Source organism: Psammomys obesus, unplaced genomic scaffold (genome assembly GCF_907164565.1).
Source record: "Psammomys obesus unplaced genomic scaffold, mPsaObe1.curated_primary_1811, whole genome shotgun sequence".
NCBI lineage: Eukaryota > Metazoa > Chordata > Mammalia > Rodentia > Muridae > Psammomys > Psammomys obesus.
In genome coordinates, this window is record NW_026592118.1 from 12,135,032 (window position 1) to 12,146,344 (window position 11,313).

At 44.2% G+C, this 11,313-nt stretch overlaps 1 long non-coding RNA gene across 1 annotated transcript in view; it reads right to left on the minus strand.

The window, feature by feature from the left end:
• Positions 1-10,648, minus strand: part of LOC129680930 (uncharacterized) — a 15,203-nt gene extending 4,555 nt beyond the window's left edge. The window contains exons 1-2 of the long non-coding RNA XR_008720757.1: positions 9,913-10,648; positions 9,735-9,803 (exon numbers count right to left, since the gene is read on the minus strand). This is a non-coding gene — a long non-coding RNA (uncharacterized LOC129680930). The remainder of the gene's footprint in view (positions 1-9,734; positions 9,804-9,912) is intronic.
• Between the last annotated feature and the right edge of the window lie 665 nt (positions 10,649-11,313).

Here is an 11,313-nt window from a genome sequence, read left to right on the forward strand (position 1 = left end):
TATCTATCTATCTATCTATCTATCTATCTATCTATCTATCTATCTATTTTGGTTTTTCAAGACAGGGTTTCTCTGTGTAGCCTCAGCTGTCCTGAATTCGCTTTGTAGACCAGGCTGGCCCAGAACTCACAGAGATCTGCCTGCCTCTGCCTCCTAAGTGCTGGAATTTCAGGTGTGCCCAACCACTTGCCTGGCAATTTTTTTTTTTAAATTAAAAAGTATCAACGGGCAGTAAATTCAAGGCATTTCCTTCTAAAATATTTCATCTGTATGTATGCAGCAATGTCTACAAAGTCCCACAGAGGGTGTTGGGTCCCCTGGAGCTGGAGTTACAAGTGGCTGTGAGCGGTCTGATGTGGGTATTGGGAACTGTACTCTGATCCTCTGAAAGAGCAGTGAGTATTCATAACTGCTGAGCCATCCCTCATGCCCCCAGTCATTTCTGACAGCTCCCTGTTTGGCAGGTTCTCTGCAGCCTGGCTTTTGAAGATAGGACATGCATACCTGGAACTGACTACCCATGCCATCATGCAAAACCACAGCATTGGAAGTTCACCGAAACACCTCAGACTGGAGGTAATCATATGTTATAAACTGCAGTATTTTCACTGTACAAAGTTTTCTGTCCTTGTGGAAAAAAAAAATGATTTACAGAAAAAAAAGATGTCTAACCTGTTTTCCTACCTTCATTCCCCAGCATGTATCAGCTTGTATATCACTGTATTGTACTATGTTAGAATATTTGACTTTCAAAATTGCAATTTAAGATAGTAGCCTGAGGAGTGGCACAGGTTTTTAATCTGAGCACTGGGAAAGTAGAAGCAAGAGGATTGAGGATCGGGAGTTTAAGGCCATCCTTGGTTATTTATTACATTTGAAGCTTAGGACAATGAAACACTTGTTTTTAAAACCAACCCAAAGAAGTTAAAGGAGGCAGAGGCAGGTGGATCTCTATGAGTTGTAGGCCAGTCTGGTCTATATAGTGAGTTCCAGGCTAGCCAGTTCCAGGCACACACTTTCTTGGGCAAAAAGGGGCTGAGAGTAGACAAGGACCAGGAAGCCTTGCTCTACATCCATCCAGAGCGGGACAGGACCATCCTTATGGAGCCAACAGAGGTGAAAGTGGCAGCAAAAGAATTAAAAGAATTGGTCAGGTGAAAGGGAAAAGTGTCACAGGATGACAAAGAGAAGCCTGTTGGTCCCCAGAAATGGTTCAGCTGCCTGGAACTAAAAGCCATAGACCAAGGGGAGAGGAACATAGAGCTAGCCAAACAGCTGGAAGTCAGAGGGGCTGCTATCTGGGACACCTACCAGTCCAAGGAATCCAGACGCTAACCTAGGGGCTCTGGGCTCTGCCTCTGTCTGAAGAGAACCTAGCTGTTTTCGTAAGATTTACTTTTATTATTCTAAACTCTGTGTTAGCCTGGCAATAGTGGTGCACACTTTTAATCACAGCAGTCAGGAGGTAGAGGCAGGTGGACCTCTGAGTTCAAGGCCAGCCTGGTCATAGAGTGAGTTCCAGGACAGCCAGGGCTACACAGAGAGACCCTGTCTTGGAAAAAAAACAAAACAAATCTCTGTGATAGTGCTTTGTAAGTGATGATTAATATTTACTATTGGTTTATCTTTTATTAATGCTGCTGTTAGTCCTAAACAGCTGTATAACCAAATCACCACACAGAGACTATGATTTATTTAATTAACCTAGAACACAATGCTGGGCAATAGTTATATCTTAAACCTCCAAGCCCTCATAGTTTCCTAACATTCAGATTTCCCACATTATACTTGCTTTTAGTGATATATTAGGTCCAATCCATCTCTCCACGACGTTCCAAGACTCTGCTCCTGCCTCTGTTCTCACAGCCTCTCCTCCCACTGCTTCCTTTGCCTTGCTCAACATTGTGGCTAGTTGCTTTATTTTGTCATATTTACAAAAGTTGAGACAGGTGATGCTTAGAATAAATATCACAATGCAATGTCCGGATTGAAACCAGAGAGTGGGGGAGAGACATCAGCATTTGAATGAATAAGGGTAAAGTGTATACATTCCAAAAGAACATTATACCAACAATAGTGTGTGTGTGTGTGTTTGCATGTAGATATATGCATGTGAGTACAGGTGCCCAGGGAGTCCAAAGGTGTCAGTACCCTGGCCCTTGAGTTACAGAAGTCTGTGATGTGCCTGGTATGGGTCCTGAGAATCAAATTCAGCTTCCCTGGAAGAGCAGCAAGCACCTTTAAACACTTGTTCATTTTTCCAGCCCCCATTTTATAACACACACACACACACACACACACACACACACACACCACATCCACACACAGTTTTGTTACAAAGTTCTCTGCTGTGTGAGGCACAGCATAGGAGAAAGTGATAAGACCAATCTTTGTCTTTGCCTCCCAAGACAGAGTTTCATAAGACAGGCTCCAACAGACTTTTTAAAACTTATGATTTGGTGTGGGAAATCAAACCCAGGGCCTCATGTACTTGAAGCAAGCATTCTACCAACTATCTTATATTCCCAGCTTGTTTTTTGTGTTGTTTTGTTGTAGTTAAATCTGTCTCTACATAGCTCAAGGTAACTGCAGAACTGCCAAATCTGTTTTATTTTGAAGGGGCTGTTTTTCTTCTGAGAAATAGATTGGATATATATTTTTTTTTCATGTCAAAAGATGTGGTCCAGGATGGTAGTGCAGGCCTGTGGACTAAGCACTTAGGAGGTGGAGGTAGGAAGATCAGGAGTTTAAGGCCAGCTGGCTACCTGGAAAGCCTCGATATGTGAGACCTATCTCAAAAACACAAAAAAGACACCCCTGGAGCTTGTGCATTGCTGGTCTGCTAGATACATTTCCTAACTATATACATTGTATGCAAAGATGTGTAAGGGGTCTGTGCAGGGTCTGAACCCAGGGCCTTGATAACCCCAGCCCTTCTAACAACATGCATTTTGATCTAGTAAGGAAGGAGGTGACTGCTTGGTGGTTACATTGGGCTGAACTTTGTGGTTCCAAGAGTCATGTTCTATGGATGTGACTTTTTTTTTTTTAAACAAGACTGTTTATATATACTGTTCACTAAAATGAGGACATAAAAGCTCATTGAGGGTCTTAAGTCCAACAAGGCTGGTTTCCTGAGAAAAGAGGACACAGATACAGAGAAAGAAGATGACGAGAGATAGATGCTCAGGAAAACCCATGTGATGAGGGGAAGGCAGAGACTGGAGAAAGGCTGGAGGCTTTTTTCTTCAGCATCTACTAAAAGGAACCAGGTTTGTCAACATTTAGCATTGGGTGTCTGGCCTCCAGGACAGTGAAGAGGACATATTAGCATTAGTAGTGTCTTAAACTGCTGGGATTGTTTTATTTTGTTGTGGCATCATTTGATGTATCTAACAGCATTCAGTCTTCTGAGTTTCTAAAGGAGATGAAGTTAGGAAAGCAAGAGGGAGAGGGGAGAGAAGAGAATAAGACTTGGTCCAGTCACAGCCATCCTTTGTTTCTCCAGAACTACTGTAGAGTATTTGCTGGCAGTGTTTCCAGGTTGCCTTCTGGTCATAGCTGTCTGCTGGGATGTTTTCCATCCCTCCATCAATCCCACAGATACAGTAAAACTAGGGTTTTATATACAATGGACATAAATATTTTATATTTCTATTTGTATTTTGTTTTATGTTTATTTTCTAATTGCCTGCTGGTCCTTTTCATATTTGTTTGTCTTGGTAGAAAAATGATTTTGTACACAGGATGACACACTATAAATGTAAAACTCACACATAAGGGTGAGCTCTAGCACTCATCTCTTTAAAAAGTTTATGTGAAACTCGATGTGTGTTAACTTCAAAGAACAGAGGAGAAAGACTACCTACTCAAATCATCATGGCCAAATTAATTAAAGCAAGCTTTAATTTAATTCTTGTACAGGGGCTTCCTCCCTCTAAGGCAGGGTTCAAGAGGTCAGCATTGCATGTGAGGAAGACAAGGTTTTTGTTGTTGTTTGTTTCATTTTTCAAGATAGGGTTTCTCTGTATAACAAAGCCCTGTCCGTCCTGGACTTGGCTTTTATAGACTAGGCTGGCTTTGAACTCACAGAGAACAACCTGCCTCTGCCTCTGAGTGCTGGGATTAAAGGTGTGTGCCACCACAGTCATAACCTTTTTAAACAAACAAGGTGGTGATAACTTTTTGAAACAAAGACATGATTGCTCTTTTGTTATTAAAATAAAGAAAATTCTAATTGTTTGATTTTACCAAATCAAATAAAGACACCAGAGCCAGACGCTGGGGTGGAAACCTGCTGGCTCAGAGAGGCAGAGAATGCACCCATCTGACCTTCCTACTCACCCAACCTCCCAGAGGAAAAAGCCTTTCTTACACAGCTCATGTACCAGATGGAAAAAGCCAAAAGCTAAAAGTCCAAAAGCTCAAAGCCCGAAGTTCAAAGCTAAAAGCTTCTTCTTTTCCACACAGTCTTAAATAACCTTTCTCTCAATGGCCCTCCGTTCTGTTAATCCCTGTCAGCTGGTTACTTGCTCTGTCTCTTGACCTAGGGTTAACTTTATTGAATCCTGCGCACAGAAAACTCTTGGTTCAAACGTGTGTGTTAGGGTTGAGTCACACACAACCACCAGTTTACAATAAACAGAAAGTTCTTGGATTAAAGGTGTGTGCTAGGGCTGAGCCACTCCTCAACTAGAAACAGGTTTTTGTAGTTTACAATATCAGGGTTCACAATGGGATTGAATACCTGCAACATTGTTTCATGGAATAGGCAGTGCAGAAGCATTTGTAGTTAAGGTTACAGGTGAAGCACATCCCAATCCTTGAGATTTAATGATAAACAGGAGGGATCTAGTTGGTCTTTACTACACGATGGCTTTAAGCCTACACTGGAGGTATCATGTGGTGGTGCAAACCTTTAATACCAGCTCTGGGAGGTAAAAGCAGGGAGAACTCTGAGTTCTAGGCCAGCCTGGTCTACAGAGCAAGGTCTAGAACAAACAGAGCTCATGATGAATGAGACCCTCTCTCTCTCCCACACACACACACAAATTATGAATTTTAAAATTTTATATGTATAAGTGTTTGACTACTTGTATGTCTGTATACCACAGGTGTGCGTAGTGCCTTCTGAGGTCAAAAGAAGGCATCAGATCTCAAAGACCTTTTAAAGACAGTTGCAAGCCGCCATGTGGAAGCTGGATCAAATCCCCTTGCTCTGCAAGAATAGCCAGTGCTCTTATCCACTGAGCAATGTCTCCAGCCCATCCCACTTCAGAGATGATTGTTCTGCTTATTTTCTTCTGTTTTTTCCCCCTTTAAGTTTTCAAATTCATGGGCCTACATATATACATTACTGACATATCTTATGCCAACTAATACACATAATATATTTTTTCAGTGATGAGAATGAATTTACAGCCTTAGTACATGTTATACAGGGCTTCTACCATTGAACTACATCCCTCACAAAATGCAACTTTAACAGAAAAAGTACCAGCACAAAAAAGATATACTGTTTAAGTTTTTAAACCCAGTTGGAAGTGTAGCTCATCGGTGGACAGTTGCCCATCAAGCACAAAGCCCTTCGTTTGATCCTCAGCACTGACTGCAAAGCAAACAAGGATATACAAACCCAAGGAACTTAAGACTCAGCTTTCACAGAAAAACAGGAGGACAACAGTCATGGTGGACCTGTAGAGAGAGCCTTATGGATGCTTTCATAGTCACTAAAAACAAAACAAAGATTGTACTCTTATCAAAGACGCTCAGGGGCATCTATAGGTCATCAGTTGGAAAGAATGTATCTGAACTTTGAATTTACATGGAGTCACTGGTCTCCTATATTCTTGAGGAATCACCCTTGCATATTGTTTCCTGAGATATTTTCTTTCTTTCTCTCTCTCTCTTTCTTTCGTGTGTGTTGCCAGTAATATACTTTTCCCAGTCTTCCAACACATAAAATATATATTTATTTATTTATTTATGTATGATTAAGAGAGTACTAGCTGGACCATGAAAGAGTACAATATTTAGAATTGTATACATGGTATAGAAATGAAAAGACCATTGTAATGCAGTTCTTTAGAGGTGCTTGCTATAGTTATTTGCTATCTGCTATATTTTAAAAATGCTGCATATTTTACAAAAGCATTTTTAGGATAGTACATTAAGAGAACTGTGAGGTTTTTTTTTTTTTTTTTTTTTTTGAGACAGGGTTTCTTTGTGTAGCCTTGGCTGTCCTGGACTTGATTTGCAGATCAGGCTGGCCTCAAATTCATAGTGATCCACCTGCCTCTGCTTCCTAGAATGCTGGGATCACAGGCACACACCACCATGCCCGGCCAAGGACCTTGAGTTTAAGATCAATTTGTAGTATATAGTGAGAATGTCTCTAAAAAGAAAGTATATTTATTTATTTATTTATTTATTTATTTATTTATTTATTTATTTATTTTGGAGACAGGGTCGCACTCTGTAATCCTGACTGTCTTCAAATTCAGAGATCTTCAGGCCTCTGCCTTGTGAGCATTGGGATTAGAGGTGTGCATTATATACCTGGCCTATTTATTCAGAAGAGCTGTATGGATGTCATTACACCCAGCTTCCCTCTAGTCTTTCTGATGGTTCACTTGGAGGAAACCTTCTGGATTTTTGCCATTCTGGTCCCTGAAAGGTATAATTTGAATGACTGATATGGAAAACCTATATTGTACTAACTAAATTCTTCAAATGCTTTTGAGTCAGTCAGCAGTCACTTTTTGTCACAATAAAAACAAACAAACAAAACAAAAACCAAACAAGCAGGGCATGGTGGTGTGATGCACACTTTTGATCCCAGCACTCTGAGAGGCAGAGGCAGGCAGATCTCTGTGAGTTCAAGGCTAGCCTGGTCTACAAAGTTAGTCCAGGACAGCCAAGGCTATACAGAGAAACCTTGTCTTGGAAAAAAAAAAAAAGTAAAAAACAAAAACAAAAAATCCCAACAACAACAACAAAAATACCTGGAAACAATTATGGGAAGCAGATTTACTCGGGCTCTTGATTTTGGAAGTGTCAGTTCATGGCTGGCTGGCTTCCTTGCTGTGGGCCTTTGGTGAGGAAGAACATTTACAGGGCAGGTGGAATAAAGAGAGGATTGAGAGGGTCAAGTTATACCTTCAAGGGCGCCCCCAGGGACCTACTTTTTCCAGCCAACACGCACATACTAAGTTTCATCACCTCCAATAATGCCATCTAAGTATGGGTCCACCAAGGCACTGGTCCAGTCACTTTCCCAAAGCCCTCACCTCTGAACATTGTACTGGGAGCAATCTCATAGTCAGACCACAGCACCTTTATCAGCGTTCTGGGTTATATTTTATGTTTGCCCGTGGCAGTTTTACGACTGAATCTGCTATTGGCACTCTGAAGATAGCCCCGGATGCATGGTAGGAGGTTCTCTGTAAGTTTGAACCAGGCCTAGTGTACGCAGGAGACACAGGCCATCTGGAGCTACATATTGAGACACTGTCTTAAAACAAAACAAAGCACAAGCAAACAAACAAAAAACCAGACCCTGACTTCCTGTATACTTACAGTAGCTAGAGGAATGCAGATTTAAAGTCAGTACCTCAATTTAATCATCTTTTATCCTCTATCCTCTGGAAGCATTGCTGCTCAGAGCTCTAGTTTTATCCTTCTATGTACTCTACAGTATTCTGTCTGTTATGTTTCCCTGTAACTCTCTGCTAGGAGTGACTTGTGATATACACATATTCTACTAGCAGGAAACCAGGAACTGAAGGACAGCTCAGAAACACCAAGTTCTGGAACTGGACTTGGACTATATGGCAAGACCATGTTTCAAAACAGAACAGCTATAGATCTATGCTGATCTATAGTGTTGTGCAGGTGATAACAGTACGGAATAAATTTGTATTCTACTCTCAGTACTGGAGACTAATATTTTAATCTCCAAGTTTTTCCTTTTCCCCAAAACTAGTATTTGATGCAACACATGTAAAAGGAGAAACTATACACCAGAAACAGTGTAGGACATTTTATGTTTTCAAAAATAAGAACGATGTCCAATTGTGCAAAGCATCCATGTTTTTGGGAATTACGTTTTTGCTATTTTTTTTTTTTTCTGAGACAGAGTTTCTCTGTGTAGTCTTGGCTGTCCTGGAACTCACTTTGTACTCCTGACTGGCCTCAAACTCACAGAGATTGGCCTGCTTCTGCCTCCCAAGGGCTGGGATTAAAGGTGTGCACCATCTCTGCCCGGCTGAATCTTGTCTTTTTAAATTTATTTATTAGTATGTCTGTCTGCCATGTGCATGCCTGCTGATGGGGGCCAGAAGATGGTGACAGATCCCCCAGAACTGAAGTTACAGACAGTTCTGAGACTCCATGTGGGCTGGATTGAGCCTGGCTCCTTTGGAAGAGCAGCAAATGCTCTTAACCATCGAACCAGCTACCCACCCCTACCTTTTATCTTTTAAAGATGTATTTTTATGTGTATGTATGTGTGTGTCTGTGCACATGAGTGTAGGTGCCCACAGAGGCCAAAAGTTTTAAATTCCTTCAGAACTGGAGTTACAGGCAGTTGTGAACTGCCTTCTCTGGGTGCTGGGAGTGGAACCCAAATCTTCTGCATAAGTAATATGCAGAAGGATCTTAACTGCTGGTCTATATCTCCAGTCTCTGTATCATTCTTATTTTTGAGATAGGGTCTTATATGTTTCCTAAGCTGGCTTCCTCTCTACTATTTAGTCCCAAATATCTCTGAACAATTGATCCTCCTGCTTCTTCCTTCCAAGTCTAGGTTATAAGTTTGTACCATCCAGTCTATTTGTTTCTGAGCTATATTTTATATTTTTTTTATTAATTTTACGTTCTATTATCAACTTGCTCTTTTGCTTTAATTTATGAATTACATTAACATCTCATACTATATATCTGAAGCCAAGTACTGCAAATTTCATTATTTACAACCCTAAAATTTACTTAGTTTACATTTCCATTTTTTTTTAAAAGGCAGAGTCTCACTACATAGTTTTGACTGTCTTTTGCAGACCATACTGTCCTTGAACTCACATAGATCCACCTGCCTCTGCCATCCTGGTACTGGGATTAAAGGCTTGTGCCACTACACTTGGCTTCATGTCCATTCCTCTACTTTAACAATAGCAACACTAATGTAGTGTTTTAATTCTTTTAGATGAATACTATTCTTTTTCTAGTATAAAAAATAAACAGCTTACTTGAAAAGTTTATATTTAAAAGCCAGGTCAAGGTGCTGGAGAGATGGCTTAGCAGTTAAGAGCACTTGCTGTTCTTGCAGAGAGGGCTGGAGTTGATTTTCGGCACCCACCTGGCAGCTCACAGTTGCCTGTAACTCCAGTTGTAGAGGGTCGGACACCCTTTGGCCTCCACAGGGATCTGCACATACATGGTGCACACAAACTCATGCAGACACAAATACATATACATAAATAAAAATATCTTTAAAACAGATTCTGGTATAGGGATAAAACTCAGTGGTGGAATACTTGCTTAGTGTGTGGAAATCCCTGGGTTCAATATATATTAGCACAATAAAATTTAAAAAAAATGTTTATGAAGTCCAATTACCAAAAGGTATTTATGTAAAGAGAAATGTGTGGAAAGAAAAAGGGGTGTCTCATATATTTTTATTTAATAATTACATGACACAGTACATTGTATTTCTCTCCTTTTAATTTGTGGCTTACCTTATCACGCCAGCTTTCTTCCTTTCTCCACATTTCCTTTGACTGTGCATATAGCTAAGCTCAAAAGGCCTGCAGGGATTAAACCATGAAGAAATTCAAATGACTCAACGACTCAATTTCTTATTTCAGCCATTAGGGAAAAAAAAAAAAAAAACACCTCAAAATAAAACACGCTTACAGCTGGAATCTGCTCTGAAACCAGCCGAAGTTTGACCGGATGCGAAGCCCAGTTCAATGTTAATAACCTGGCTACTGGGCGGCGGGAGAGGTGACGGGCCACCTCTGGAACAAGTGTATTCTTTTCGCCGAGCAGTGAAACTGTGGTCGAGAACGGAAAGAAGTGATCACAGAGAGAGAGCGCTGGGACTCCAGGTTGCGGGCAGGGCTCGGCGGCTGACGGTCTAGCCTAAGCGTCCACAACGCTGCACAGTTCTGTTTTCCCATGTATGCTATCACCCACTCCCGCACGTCAACCCACAGCGCAAAGGCGGCGCGGAGCAGCCCGGCATCGCCCCGTTTTTAAGGCATATATATATATATATTTTAAAATGGGAGGCAGCTTGGCAGCGTTTCCATCTTTATCTCCTGAGCACACACAACGTCCACGCGGATACGTTTCTGTCCGTGGAGAGACGTTTTATTCCTCCGAACCTGCCCGCCTGGCTTTTTGTCAAGCAGCCTCCGGGGCTCGCAGCGTTTAAAACGTGACGTCGAGCCGAGAAACTGCAGCTGGAGCCAGGAGCGAGCGCCGTCCCGCGCCGGCCCAGCCGCGCCGGGGAAGCCTGCGTGGGGCTGCGCGAGGCCCGGGGCGGCCCACGCCCGCAGGGGGTGGCGGACGCACGTGCGCGCCCCGCACGCGGGTGCACGCTCCGGAGTGTTTACACCGCTCCCCGCCCCGGCCGGGCCCGACCCCGATCCCGGACACCGGCTCCGCAGCTTAGCGCCCGCCGGGGCCCGAGTGGCAGCCGCCGCCGCCGCCGCCGCCGCGTCAGGGCGGGCGGGGGAGGGGCGGTGAGGTCAGCGGCGGCGGCCGGGCCGCGGGCGGCGCATGCGCGGAGCCGGCCCCGTGAGTGGCAGGCGCGCGCGGGGGGCGGGGGCGGGAGGCGCCTGTGTGTGGGCGAGCCGGCGGCGAGTTTGAGAGGTCTGTGGTGCGGGTCGCCCCGGGGGACCCGGGCGCGGGCCTCGCGCGGCGGCCGCGGGCCTGCGCGTGTGTTGTTTGCGTGGTGAACGCACAGCCGCAAAACTTCCTCCTCCGCTGCCCCGGGGAGGGAACGCGGGCGTGAGGGGAAGCCGGCGTGAGGGAGCCGAGCCCGCTGGAGCCGAGAGCTAGGGCGAGGGAGCGATCCCGAGCGAGCGAGGACCGGGCGTGGGGGAGCGAGCCAGCGCTAGGGACCGGCGGGACCGGCCGCGCGCGGGGGCAGCGCGCGAGGGAGCGATCGCCAGCGCGCGGCCGAGGGGCCGGCGCTCGCGCTAGCCCGGAACCCACCACAACAACTGGAGCAGCTGTCAAAACTTCGCCGCGGCGTGGGCCTGACGGGCTGACGGCGCGGGGGAGGGGTGGCCGGCCCCGCCCCGCCCC